Below are 15,524 nucleotides of genomic sequence, written 5' to 3'. Positions count from 1 at the left end.
TGATTTTTTGTGTGCAACAATGATAATCAGAGATTTTTCTATTCGTTTATTTTGGAAATCTATGTTTCTTAAAACAATTCAAATCATGACAAATTTTTAAATGAATAACAGAGTTTCTCGCCAGATTGTTCTTTATTGGAACGCTTGATTTGAGCCCTTACGTTTGAAATCTTTCATTACAAACTGAACATGAATGTTTTGGGGAAAATTTTGTTGACCAATATTTTCCAAAAATTTTTTTTCAATAAATGTTTCCCGCATAATTGCTTATCGGTATTATTTTGCGTGTTTAGGCTTCTCTGCATAATTTGACTGCAATACTAAGACATCAAAGGATTTTGACTGGAGAGGGACGATAGTAAAAAGTTATTCAATCTCTTTTATTGAGCTAAAATACCTTAAAACTTTGGGTTTTTTGTATAACGGAGACAACTGACATATATTACTATCTAAAAAACATAAACATTGTGAGCTATTGCTGGTGAATTTACGCTCATTTGGTTCCGTGTCAAATTTGCTTCTCTTCTCAAACAATTTTTGCAATAAACTTGAAACATAAACAATTTGTAAAGAAGAGTAAAAACATTGACAGTAAATAAGTTCTCCATGTTCCAATTTGTGAGCCTTTGGAGAAATCACAGACCATTTGAATTATAGTTTAGATTAATTAAGGTCTGTAAAATTTATGTTGAACATATTGTGTCGATTTTTTTGGTCTCATTCGTTACTGTTTGGTCCCAATTAAAAAATGGGAGAGCTTTATGCTTGCCCAGATTTTTGTTCACACAATTTTAAATTTTTTTGGTGGCCTCCCAATTGAATTTTTGGTATGATTTTAAAACTCTACAATTCTTAACTAATAACAACACAAGCAATTTTACGATTATATTTTGGAAATTTTTCGGTCTGCCAAAAAATTCAACTCATGCGATAGAATCATTTGAACGACTATTTAAATACTAACAAAATCATCATTTTTTTAAGAACTTGTATTTGTTCCACATATTAGTAAAATTTTATCAGAAAACCAGCAAAATTTTTTCAAACAAACTTAAACTAGATCTTTTTTACTTTTTTGCGTAGATTTCTTTATATATTATTCTATTGAGTCCTTTTATGCTTCAATTACAAAATCGAATGACACATGATTTTTTTCTGCAGAAGTTTTAACTCATAAACTCGAGTTTTGAGTGCATTGGTAGAGAAAAATCTTAAGCCATCTATAGAAAATGTGTTTCTGTTACTTCTAATTCTCTGATCCCATTTTTGCAATTAATTTGAGATGCTAGAATTGCAGAACAAATCTATGAGTATTAAAGTTTTTTCGGTATTTTTGATTAATTCGGCTGCAACATAAATAATCAGAGAATTTTCATTTCGTTCATATTGGAATTCTACATGTCTCTTAAAACAATTCAAATCGTGGCCAATATTTATTCGAATAACCGGGTTTCTCGTCAGATTGTTATTTATTGGAGCACTTGATTTGAGCCGCTAGGTCCGCAATCCTCCATTACAATTTGAGCTTGAAAGAATTTAGGAAAATTTAGTTGACCAAATTCCTCCAAAAATTTTTTTTTCAGTAAAAGTTTTCCGCAAAATTTCTTATCTGTACCAATTCGGGTTTTTAAAATTCTCTGCTTTTTTACTGCAATACTAACACTTCGAAGCATTTTGACTGAAGAGGAAAGATCGTAAAATAGTTAATCAATCTCTTTTAATGAGCTAAAATATCTATTCTCACAGTAATTTGGGTATTTTGTATAATTGACACAACTGAAATATTTGACAATCTAAAAGAACGTAAATTTATTTGGTCAACTATGGCAGATGAATTTGTGCTAACTCGTATCCGTGTCAAATTTGCTTCTCTTTTGAAACGATTTTTGCAAAAAACTTTAAACATTAACAGTTTGTAAAGCAGAGCAAAAACCTTAACAGTACATTTGATTTCCGTGTTCCAATTTGTGAGCCTTAGGAGAAATCGAAGAACATTTGAATTTTAAATTAGGTTAATTTAAGTCTATAAAAACTATATTGATTACACTGTGGCGATTTTTTATGGTCTCCTGTGTTGCTGTTTGGTCCCAATTGAAAAATGGGAGAGCTTTATGCCTGCCCAGATTTTTGTTCAGACAATTTTTGATTTCTTTGGTGGCCTCCCAAATGTTTATTTGGTATGAATTTAAAGCTCTACACTTCTTAACTTTTAACAACACAAGCAATTTTGCGATTATTTTTTGGAAATTCATCGGTCTGCCAAAAAATTCAACTCATGTGATAGAATCATTTGAACAACTATTTAAATACTAACAAAATTAAGCGCTTGTATTTGTTCCACATATTATTAAAGTTTTATCAGAAAACCATTATGATTTTTCCAAACAAACTTAAACCAAATCTTTTTAGCTTTTCTAAACTTTTTTCCGTAGATTTATTTATTTATTCTATTGAGTCCTTTTATGCTTCAATTACAAAATCGAATGGCCCGTTGATTTTTTTTCTGAAGAAGTTTTAACTCATCAACCCTCGTTTGAGTGCATTGGTAGAGAAAAATCTTAACCCATCTATAGAATATGTGTTTCTGTTACTTCTAATTCTCTGATCCCAAATTTGCAATTAATTTGAGATGCTAGAATTGCAGAAAAAATCTATGAGTATTAAAATATTTTCGTTATTTTTGATTATATCGGCTGCAACATTATTAATCAGAGAATTTTCATTTCGTTTATATTTGAATTCTACATGTCTCTTAAAACAATTCAAATCGTGGCCAATATTTATTCGAATAACCGGGTTTCTCGTCAGATTGTTATTTATTGGAGCACTTGATTTGAGCCGCTAGGTCCGCAATCCTCCATTACAATTAGAGCTTGAAAGGATTTAAGAAAATTTAGTTGACCAAAATCCTCCAAAAGTTTTTTTTTCAGTAAAAGTTTTCTGCATCATTGCTTATCTGTACCTTTTTGCGTTTTTAAAATTCTCTGCTTTTTTACTGCAATACTATGACTTCGAAGAATTTTGACTGGAGAGGGAAGATTGTAAAATAGTTATTCAATATCTTTTAATGAGCTAAAATACCTATTCTTGCAGTATTTTGGTTGTTTTGTATTACTGAGACAACTGACATATTTGACAATCTAAATAAACGTAAATTTTTTCCGCTATGGCAATTGAATTTGTGCTAATTCGATTCCGTGTCAAATTTGCTTCTCTTTATAAACGTTTTTTGAAACAAACATGAAATATAAACAATTTGTAAAGAAGAGTAAAAATTATCGACAGTAAATAAGTTCTCCGTGTTGCAGTTTGTGAACATTCGGAGAAATCACAGGGCCATTTGAATTTTACTTTAGATTAATTAAAGTCTAAAATTTATATGTGGTAAGTTGAATTGATTCTTCATCGTTCCGTTCGTTTCTGTTCGATCCGATTTTAGAAATGGGAGATCTTTTTGCGAGCCCATACTTTTGTTCAGACAATTTTTTTATTTTTTGGTGGCCTCCCAAGTGAATATGTGGCATGATTTTAAAACTCTTCAATTCTGAAATTTTATTACCACAAGCAAATTAACGATTAACGAGCAAAACTTTGAGACAACTGTGAAGCCTATTCTTAGCCATTTAAAAATTTTAGTCAACCCCCTGCTTAGTTTTTTTCTCCGTTTTTTTCAACCTCTTTCACTCGTCAATTTAGCCATTATTAAGCTCACTTCATTTATATTTCTTAATCGGGTGAAACAAGAAGAGCTCCGTCGACAGTTGTGTAATTGTTCGTGTTAAACGTCTTCCTAAATCAAGCTCAAAATGACACACACAGCATATTTTTAACTTTTGGAGATAACTTTATATATCTTTATAACCTAATCCTCAAGCCTATTTGAATTAACGTCGACCTAATGTTTTCGTTTAAATTTGATTAATAAAGAAAACAGTAAAAAGGAAATGCTTCGATTAGCGTCGGCTAATTATGAGCTGTTTTTTATTCTTCATTTCTAATAAATCGGAATTTAATTGACAGCAGTCACTGATTTGAAGAATTATGCATACATTTAAAGGATTTTGTCGTCAATGAAACGTTAAATTGGTTTGATGATTGCTGTTATACCAGTACATGACCAGCAACAAAAAAATTAGTTTTAGGACGGGAATAGCAATTTTTGAAGCTAGGGAGAAAATGTTTTGTTTCCGTTAATTTCTGTTTGCGTATGTGGTTTGAACTCCTGCTTTCAGTGGTGTCCAATTCTCACTACCTCTTTTTTTCTGACAATTCATTGGCGCCTGGTTTGAATTGCGTTAATGTCTTGATATTCAGATAACTTATTCCCATTAAAAGTGAAAGAAATTGTTTTGGAAAAACGCTGCAGAATGTTTGCGACTGCCCCTATTCATAGATCTCGTCAATTAAACTCCTGATTTTAACTGATGACAATCACATGCTTTGTGATGCACCAGTTAATTTTTCTAATTTTTAGCTTTTTTTGCAGCTTTGGCAACTTTGATCACCGAAAAAAAAATGTTATCCTCTAGGCTCAATAGCATTTAGAGGTCACGGTATCAAGTATATTCATGTAAGAAAAGTCAAATTGTTCAAATTGAAATTGGAAATGTAGATGTCACGACTCTTAATCAACACCTGTTACGATAATAGCAGTTAAATAAACTGCCAATGTAAAAAATTTTATTGCCCCAATGACACTTGAAAAACCCCTCAGCATTAGACTACGAGTTTTCACACTTTTTATCGCCACTGTTACTAAGTAAACATTGGCGATAAAAGAGTGGTGATAAACTCGTAGTCTAATGATGGAAACAGTTTTAGAAACTTGCAGTCTAAAAAAATTTGTGGCGTGTGTGGTGTGTGTTGTGTGTGCTGTGGGTGGTGTGTGTGCAGTGTGTGTGTGGTGTGTGTGGTGTGTAAGTGTGTGTGTGTGTGGTTTTTGTGTGTGTGTGTGTGTGTGTGTGTGTGTGTGTTTGAATGTGTGTGTTTGTGCGTGTGTATGCGTGTGTGTGTGTACGTGCGTTTGCGTGTGTGTGTGTGTGTGTGTGTGCATGCGTGCTCGTGCGTGCGCGTGTGTGTGTGTGTCTGTGCGTGGGTGTGTGTGTGTTTGTGTGTAATTGTGTGTAAGAGTGTGTGTTTGTGTGTGCGTGTGTGCGTGTGTGCGTGTGTAAGTGTGTGTGTGTGTGTGTTTGTGTGTGTGCGCGCGTGCGTGCGTGTATTTGTGCGCGTGCGTGTGAACGTGTGAGCGTGAGTGTTTATACGTGTGTGTGTGTGTACGCGCTTGTGTGTGCGTGCGTGCGTGTGTGTGTGTGTGTGTCGGTGTGTGTGCATGTTTGTGTGTATGTGTGTGTTTGTGTGTGTGTGTGTGTTTGTGTGTGTGTGTGCATGCGTGTGTGTGTGTGTGTGGGTGTGGGTGTGTGCTTGTGTGTAAGTGTGAGTGTGTGCGTGTGTGTGTGTGTGTGTGTGCGTGTGCGAGAGTGCGTTTGTGTGTGTGTGTTCTGTGTGTGTATGTGTGTGTGGGAGGGGAGGGGGCGCAACGGACAAAACGAAGAACAGTTCCGAAGAAATATCACTTACTTTTGAAAATGTAATTGTCCACAAAAAATAAAAATGAAAAACCAATAGAATTGTGTTAAATTTTAAAATGATCGAAACAGATGTTGATTAAAAAAATTACCACACGGTTGTTATCGCCCTCAAAGTTATCAAAACACCTGGGCGATAACAACCGTGTGGTAATATTCATTATGCAACTACATAATGCAAGGGATATGCATATTTAGATATGATTTGAGGATTCCCCACCTCCTACATTTATGACTCTTATCTGTTAATATACGCCTAATTCGGAAGCTAAATAATTAATTTTTACCTTCACGCTGACGAAATTTATAGTTTTATTACAAAAAAATTCAACTCGAATCGTACTTTACCTTTGTTCTACTTCATAAAATTGTTTCGTTCCTGGGGCACAGTTTTTTCTTCCTAAAACTGGTTCCACAGTGATGGATGTTCCGAGGGGTAGCCCGCTAGGTAAAGGTTTGGGGGTTTGGTTACTGTAGGTTCGGGTTCGGTTTCGGTAGTCACTGAACAGGTTTTGGTAGTACCGGTCAGGGATTGGCAGGTTTATATTCGGGTATTGTAATAACAGGTATTGGTATGGCGGGTAAAGGTATAGGTAAAGGTTCAGGTGAAACTGCACGTTCAGTAGGTTTGGGTATTTGGGGACAATTTCCATCAGGATTCCAAACTCTAACTGAAGCCATAGATTCAAATATATTGCTTGCTCAACAACTTTCAGCTTCAGGTGGCTACGTTGGAAGGGTTTCTGTGAAACCTCCTGTTTTCTACAGCTCAAATCCTGGAGTACAGTTCCATCAAGCGGAACCTCAACTTTTCCTTGCCTTTATAACAAATGATGAGACAAAATATCAGCACTTACTTGCTGCAATACCTGAAGACGATGCAATTAATCTTCCAATGGGATTATAGATAAATTTTCTTACAATTCTAGATACATCAAAGATTAATCTTCCAATCTGATTATAGATAAATTTTCTTACAATTCTAGATACATCAAACGGAATCTCAACTTGTCCTTGCCTGTATAACAAATGATGAGACAAAATATCACACTTACTTGCTGCAATACCTGAAGACGTTGCAATTAATCTTCCAATGGGATTATAGATAATTTTTCTTACAATTCTAGATACATCAAACGGAATCTCAACTTGTCCTTGCTTGTATAACAAATGATGAGACAAAATATCAGCACTTACTTGCTGCAATACCTGAAGACGTTGCAATTAATCTTCCAATGGGATTATAGATAACTTTTCTTACAATTCTAGATACATCAAAGATCATGTCTGCAGCATTTTCCTAAAGTTGAAACAAGAAATGATTGAAGAAGCCACGGGAATGATTTCCTCGCGTGGTTAATCCAACCTTCATTGTGCTTGATGAGAATTCAACGGAAGCTTGCCGAATGTATCTTGCTGTTACACGGAGATGTAATAAAGCACAGGTTAATCCAAGCAAGCAATACCAATTTCTGTAGAAACCGCAATCACAGCCCACCTAGGGCTTCTTGTTGAGCAATTGGCCAAATTAGCTGATACAATTTACAGGTATTCAAACACTGTAGTTTCCACAAGTACTCCAAATGTATTTGCAGTCTCTACACAGCAGACGCTAACACTGCCATTGTACGATCAGCATTCAACAAAAAACAACCAATCAGTAAACCATAAAAGTGAAACAGATCAATCGAAATTGCACATGGACCTTAACAGCAGGTCAAATACCAAAAAATGTTGCTATCATCTCCATATAGCTGGCAAAGCAAAATCATATAAACCATGGTGTCATTGGCCGACACAAACGCCCAAAAACAGACAGCCAATGTCTAGATCAAACGTTTTAGTAAGTCCATCAAACTAGTATTCCCTAGTTTGTGTGCGGCAGACTCTGGTGTTAATCTCTGCATTCACATAGCCGATAAATTGAGAGACAATTCAATTGATTTCATAGCAGATGTTGGTTCAACGGCCAGTTGATGACAGTCACTCATCCATTCAGATTGTTAACATCGACTTTTCGTCAATTGAAAATGAAAGACTAAGAACAATCATGGAATAACTTTTTGATGTTTTTGGTGACGTTAATTTTGATGTGGAAGCAACACAAAAAACACTCTACCAAATTTAAACATCCGGGAACCAATCTTTCTCTAAACCAAGACAGTTGACTCCAGAAAAAATAAAATCCGCTAAAAATGGATTTGATGAAAAGCAACGGTTTGATATAATACGGCCGTCTAATAGTCCGTATTCGTTACCTTTGCATTTAATTCCGAAGAAAAAAATTGACGATTAGAGACCCTGCGGTGACTATCGATCTCTAAATCACACAACTTTTAGAGATGGTAATCGAATTCCTCAGCTTTCATTGGTTGAATTTAAAGGCAGAAAATTTTGTAGCAAATTTGACTGGATCAGAGCAAGCTATCAGATACCGATTCACTCAGATGACATAAATAAACAGCCGAAACTACACTTTTTGCTTTGTTCGAATTATCAGAATGCTATTTGGTGTGAAGAAGTCAGAAAAAGAATTTCTACGATTCATTCAAGAAGCTGCTCAGAACATATCAGACGTGTTTGTGTACTCGGATGATGTATTGGTAGCATCCTCTGATATTGAGTCCCACCTCAAATAACATGATCGCGTTTTAAAAAGAGTAAACCTATCTACATGAAAGAAGCTTAAATAAACTGTTGATCTCTTTAGATTTAATTTTACTCGGACGGAAATCAACCACCTGCATCATAGATTGAAAGCTTGATTCGTTCAGAAGAACCAAATAAATTCAACGAGCCCCGAAGCAAAATGGGAATATTTTTTTACAGGATGCATTTTCCTCAATATGCACAAATTAACAAATTAAAGAGACTTTACAAAAACATCTCTATTCAAGACTGCCAGCACAGAAAAAGAGAAGAAATAAAGCTAATTGGATTTTGATTACAATGAAATCCACTTATGATTGGTTTCCCCAGCATTCAAAACCGTTTAGCACGCTTAAAGAAGGCATGAGCAAATCAGTAGTTCTTCACCAAATAAAGCCAGATACCACTTTGTCTTTAACAACCGATACCTCAGAAACAGCTAATGGTGCAGCTCTCAAGGAGGTATTGAAGTCCGACAAAAATCAACCACTAGCGTTTTTCTCTAGACGCCTAAAACAAGCCAGACGTAATTATAGCACATTCCAAAAACATTTTCTTGCAATTTATGCTGAAAACGCTAAATTTCGTTATCTCATAAAAAAACAGATCTTTTTATGGAACACAAACCCATAGCAAGCGTATCGAAAAACCACAGTCCTTGAAAAGCCAAACAGTTTTTTTGTAGGTGAATATATATATATATATATATATATATATATATATATATATATATGTATATATATGTATATATATATAAATTTATATATATATATATATATATATATATATATATAATTATATATTTATATTTAAATATATATACACACACACACACATATATATATATATATATATATATATATATATATAATCACCATTTATCTGCGTCGAAAATTGTTGTTACCAATTGTTAACCTTGTCCTCCAGTGGATACTAATGAACAATCTCAAAAAGCATACGGCGTCTAAATAACTTTTTTGATTGCCAAAATTAGCGAGAAGGGAAACAAACAAACTTCGTACTCAATTGTTAAAAAAATATGTGAACGGGGTACAAGAGGTTAATATGTGCAATGAGAAACTTCTCTGTGATAAAACTGTTGTTCCAAGGCCTTTTTTAAATCCGGATTGTTGCTTTCCTATTTTCATGACTTATGTCACCCTAATTAGAAAGTTACGAAAAGGATGATTCTAAAATTGGCAAAATGTGATTGGCTCATAGCCTTGCCTAGTTTTCTGTTTGGAGTCCGAAATAAACCAGTTGAAAAAGGAATTACTGCATTAAAAGAACAGACAGGTCTTGATGCTCCAATCCCAATATCAATTGTTAACAAACAATTAGAAAAAATGTCTTTGGAGTATAGCGGCCAGCTACCAAGGCATCTAGACTGTTCAGTTTTTACATCAGAGAGAAAAACAAAATCAAATTCTAAAGACAATATTTTATTCTGAAAAAATCTTTGAATGTTCTCATGTCTGGCTGATTGTTGGCCGTGTAAAACAACCCTTAGAGTTTCCTATTCTGGTGGTCCACATGAAGTACTCTCTTTGAATCACGAGTTGAATACAGTTCAAAAAAGTATGAATGGTTTGAGCCAAATAGTTTGCACAACTAAAAACGTACAAACTGCCCTTAGCCAGAAAAGAGCAATCAACTGAAAAACAATGCAAAAAGGAGCCAAATTAGAAACACTGGTGAAATAAAATTAACTTCACAAGAGCCCTATTTTGTTTCTCTAGAGCCATATATTTGAGCAAAACTCAATTATTGTAACATAATTTGCTCATTGAATGGTTTCGTTTAATTTGTGTTGTCATAACAGCACATCATGGTTCTTCTGAGCATACAAAATTACTCTCACTGTCAAGCATCTGCATAAAGAGTTTGAGAAATTGGGCAGCAATTGAACAATTTTGCCCTCATAATGACATAATTGCAGCTTTTGCAGATTGTTTGCAACATTGTCATTCTCCCCAATTATATTTTTTGGTCACCTGTTACTATTTTTCCTTTGGTCTCCCCTTAGAATTGTTGATGTTACAGATACAAGCAATTTAACAGGCAGAATTTGTACTGAAAAATACACAATTTACCCAAATTTGTTGCCAAATTCGTCAATTTTAGCACACAGTTTCTCGTCTGTTAAGAAAGAAACTTGGCCTAATTGAATATTCTTTGCTCATTAGTAGCCATTCAATGGCAATAAAAGACTTTGTTTGTTATATTTGCTTATAATCTTTCCTTTTTGTTTATTTTCTATTTTTGTTGATAAATTTGTTCATTTTAGATTATTTCAGGTTATTTTAGGTTATTTTAGGTTATTTCAGCTTATTGCACTCTTCGGAGAAGTGGACAACCTACAGGTCAAAGTGGAACAGTTACCGAGCAATTTGGTCAACCTATAGGGAGATTTGGGTTTTATTTGGGTGAATATTCTACAATATTTTGGATATTATGAGAATTTTGCTGGAAATTCTACGATATTCTGAGTATTTTGCGAATTTTGGAGGATATTCTATTTTGGCAGTGTTCTGGGTCTCCGAAACTCAGTAGGGGGATCTATTTAGGACACAATACCAATTATGGGTCTTGGTATTAAGTATAGTCATGTTAAAAAAGTGAGAAAAGTCAAATCGTTCAAAATGAAATAGGAAATGTAGAGGTCATGATTTTATGTAACCACGTTATAGCTTTATAAGCTTTGTTGATTGTCTTTATTACAGTTGATTTCTCTATCTGCTTCTTTTACAGTAAAAATTTTATACCAATTGTTATGATTAAATATTAGGCGTTATTAAATATTGAGTTAGGATTACTCAACTTCTACAATCTAAGAAAAAATATGTTTTTGTTTTCAATCTCGTCGGGAACTTGTTCTCCACTCAGGCGTTCCCTCTCTTCTGGCAGATAGAGTGTTCGATATGACAAGACTTTGATTTAATTCAGATATGAAAAGGTTACTTGTTTTCATATTTATAATCATCTCATTCTTTTTCTAAGCTAACATATTTTTCAACTATATTTCAAAGTCAGCTATTTGAGAATTTCGAATAATGAAAACTTCACTTTCTGTCTTAAGGAAATAATTGACGGTTTTCATGTGCGCTCCAGTCTGTATTCTGTATCAATTTTTAGTTAAATACGTAGCTAATAGCTTAAGCATTTATGAAATTTTTTGGCAAAATGTTCGACTTTTTTTAGGTTTGGCTCATTTTCTTTCTCATTTTTGTTACTATGTCGCAAATCATTAACAGCAGAGTGCTGGTTTGCCATTTTTGTGTCTTCAGTTCTGTTCTCTTGCAAATCAGATTTTTATCAGATTTTTCATGTTTTTTCTCTTTTTTATATATTTTGGCACTTTCGATATCAAATCATTTCCGTTGTAATTAAATTAATCTGGTTTTATCATCGTTCTCTTTTTCTTGTTTTTGTTGTTAGAACATGCTTTGTTATGCTTTTCAATTCGTCAAACAGATCATTCTTTCTTTTTACCTATTATTACCGCTTTTTCCACATTTGGTTGAATTGATTACATTTCTATATGGTAGTTCATCCATTCGTTTTTATCGAACACTCTTTTAAAGGCAGGTTTCCGAGAACACTGTTGACAAAAATTGAGAAAATTTTATTTGAAATGATGAAACGTAATCAAAACTGTCAATAACACCAAAATTGAAAATTATATGGATTTTTTTTGGCATTTTAGCAAGTTAATTAGCCGATCATTTTGATAACCTTCCTCGAAAAAGTTACGATCTAAATTTTAAAAAATCTGAAAAATTGTTAAAGACATTAGAGTTCCTCAGAAAACTCAGATAGATTTTCACTGTTGCTTTCTTCACAATTGAGTGAAATATTAGTTATCATTTACAAAGCAAAATCTGGTTTCCGCAGCATCATTTCAGATATGATGATGTGAAAGTATTCTTTGCCACGCACAAAAGAAGCGAGCCGTGTCGTTTCGTTGTCTGCTTTCTCAAGAGGTCCTAAGATCGTAAGCTTTCAAGAAACCTTAATACTTCGATCTGATGGCTATGGAGACCGAACGGTAGCAAAATTTAGCTGTAATATGGTTGTTTAAGATTTTGGAACACTTAATGTTTTACAAAAGCAGTTAAATGAAACGTTAATGCAGAAAAACTCAAATGCTATCAACTGAGAGGTAGAGATTTATACCGTTTGAGCAAATCACAGCGTTTGTCATTTTTTCCGCGGAAAAAAACTAGTGGAGAGTTAAAATTGAACAATTAAAAACAATCAATTTTTTTTCAACCCGGCTCTCGGAAACTCAGCAAATACCTGAAACTCAAGCAGATTTTTATGTCAACATGATTTTTCTTTTCAAGTCAGAAAGCAGACCAGTACAAGTTTTTCAATCATTTCTTTCAGGTGTTCAAATATATATCAAAAATAAATAATTGTTCTTCTTTTCTTACAAAAATAAAATTAATGGTCTAGATCGCAATCAAAATCAAACTATAGTTTCACTTTGACTGCAATCTTGACCATTCATTTTAATTGTTTGAAAAGAAGAACAATTTTTTGATGGATATTTGAGATATTTTTTTGATATGTAGGTTGCAAAAAACTCAATAATGAATGAACACTGTACAAAATTGCAAAATTATTGTTATCAATGAAAAATGAAGGAAGTTGAAAAAATTTAGATACATTGTATTATAGTGGGTGGGGGTGTGAGAGAAAGAGAGAATTGAATACATACTATATAAAAGGTTTAAATATGGTGACTTTAACGATTTTATTCGGACGGGATTGAAATTGGACTAAGCGATATCAAATCGTTTCCGTTGTAATCAAATTAATCTGGTTGTTTAAAATGTTTTATCATCGTCTTATTTTTTCTTGATTTGTTGTTAGAACACGCTTTGTTATGCTTTTCAATTCGTCAAACAGATCATTCTTTCTTTATACCTACTATTACCGCTTTTTCCACATTTGACTGAATTGATTATATTTCTATATGTTAGTTTATCCATTCATTTTTATCGAACACTCTTTTAAAGGCAGGTTTCAGAGAACACTGTTGACAAAAATTGAGAAAATTTTATTATTTTTATTTTATGCTTTAAAATTTTTGTGTCAACTTGAATAATTTTGAAGCAATTAGCTCAAGTCTGAGTGGGGTTGTTAGAACATCGATCAAACTATAGTCTCGAAATTAGTTAGAATTAATAGAAAGAAAGTTTAACTTACCAGATTACCAAGATAGGAGCAAAATGATTTTGTTAACAAAGTTTATAAACAAGAATCGTAAAGAAATGGTGCTTAGAATCAATAATTGGTTCAAATTGCTGAATCTAAATAACTAATCTTAGAGTGAGATTAATTGATGTAAAAATTTCCCAGCATGTTTTGAATGATTATGACACCAACGGAATTGTGAACGAACTGTTCAAAAAGGGTAAATGCATACAATCTGTGGTATCCCCTGCGACTTATTTCTAGGAAACTTGCAGAAGCAAACCATATTGGTTAACCCTGGCAGCCCCCACTGTAATCATGGTACTATGATTAGTTTTGTATCTTGGCTTTTTTGCGTTGATATTGGTTATATATGCAGATGATTTCTTAGCCTTGTTTCATCTCCAAAAACAAATCACCATCTTGATCTAATAATTAGATCACTCCTGTAAACCACTAAGTTCTACTGTAAGATATCTTTTTTGTAATTCCATCATTTTGAAAATCTAATTTTTCCACTTAGTTAAAAACGCTTTTTATTCCGCCTGCGAAAACCCATAACCCAACAAGTTACGGGCCCAGCTTTTTTCTAAGTCATAACCCTAATTACTAAAACATAAATAATTTGATGTTGACAGTCATGATCCTATTCTGCTTAGTACTCTTTATCACAACTTTTTTGCCTGCTCAAACTACGATGGATCAACAGACAGTGAAGCTGCTGATCTACACAGGAAAGGAACAGGTTTTTGCAATCTGGAGCACAAGATTTGTGGCTGTGGTGCAGACAAAGTGACTTTACAAATCACTATTTGGGACAAAGGAGCAACCCAATGGGCCTGCTCCACTAGCCAATGGGGTAAGCAAAGATAAGAAGAAGAATTACAAGGTGCTGAAGGATGCACGTGAGAAGGAAATTGCAGACATCAAGGAGAAACGGAACAATGCGTGGTGTCATCTGGAACTGGCTCTAGATGAAACAACCCTCAAGCTGATGAGACATTACTGTGTGGGAAATGACGGCATCGAAGATGTAGCAAAGGCTTTGAAGCTTTTGAAAGAGAAATTTTAGAGTTTGGAGACGCAAACAGTGGTAAAATTGGTGGCAGAGCTTGCTCGACTGCAGCTCGAGAATTCGAGGATTTGGATAGCTTCTCCGACAGAGGACAGTAGTTGCTGACAAGGCTACAAGAAGCAGGGGAAGCTGTCTCAGAGACCCTCTTCAACACTTTGGTCTTCAATTGTCTGCCAATGAGGTATGAAAATTTTTTTTTATTTTGTTATACAGGAAAGCTTCAACCCTGCAACGAACTTCACAAAGATGAAGAAAAGTCTGCACAATTTCCATGAGAGCGCAGCACAGAGACACAAGGGATAAAGTGGATCATTTGCACTGGCAGTGAAACGTGACTTCAAAAATGGACCCAAGAAAGGAAACTGTTTTGTGTGTTTGATCCCCGAACACTTTGCCAAGGACTGCAGGAGGAAAGAGACAGCACATAGCAGCAATTGTGTTGAAAAAGATCACCTAGAGAGGGCAAGCAAAGGACAAACAAGAGGATGGAGGCAAACATGAGTCAGTGGCAATGGGTCGAAGATAGGCTTCACCAGACATGGAATACAGGCAACTCTTACCCAGTGAAACACAGCAGGCATGCTAGTGGACATTGTTTGTACAGATCACATAGTGACGAATATCGATGCATTCCTGTACTGCATGCCCATTCAATCAGTGGTCAGAAATCCAAACGGATAGGCTTCTAGAGTGTTGGGCAGAGGCTGTGTGAGGATCAGCATACCCTCAAAAAAGCGGAACTGCAATGCGAACTCAAAAATTTTTTCTGTGTGCCAGACTTTTCTCCAAACCTCCTATCAGTCTCAGGAAGCACGCAGTGGGGACATTTTTCAATTTTGATAAAGGAAATGGCTGCATGAAACTCCCGACGGAAACTCGGGTAAAACTAACCCAAGAAAAAAGTTTGTTTTACATACCTTGCAGCTTTCTAGAATTCAAGATGAATTCTAACAGCGTGAAATTTGACAGTGCAAGTATGTGGTACAGACGATTGCTTAATTTGTATCAAGCGG

General features: G+C 34.4%; 1 protein-coding gene across 1 annotated transcript in view; it reads right to left on the bottom strand.

The window, feature by feature from the left end:
• The window catches only part of LOC142345688 (gamma-aminobutyric acid receptor subunit rho-2-like), a 120,482-nt gene extending 106,979 nt beyond the window's left edge, over positions 1-13,503 (bottom strand). The window contains exon 1 of the mRNA XM_075397919.1: positions 13,449-13,503. The gene's annotated coding sequence lies outside the window, so the exon portion shown is untranslated. The remainder of the gene's footprint in view (positions 1-13,448) is intronic.
• Between the last annotated feature and the right edge of the window lie 2,021 nt (positions 13,504-15,524).

This window comes from Convolutriloba macropyga, chromosome 9 (genome assembly GCF_964194025.1).
Source record: "Convolutriloba macropyga chromosome 9, txConMacr16.3, whole genome shotgun sequence".
Classification (NCBI taxonomy): Eukaryota; Metazoa; Xenacoelomorpha; order Acoela; family Convolutidae; genus Convolutriloba; species Convolutriloba macropyga.
The sequence above is the reverse complement of the archived record's forward strand: the minus strand, read 5'-3'. Positions and strand labels throughout refer to the sequence as shown.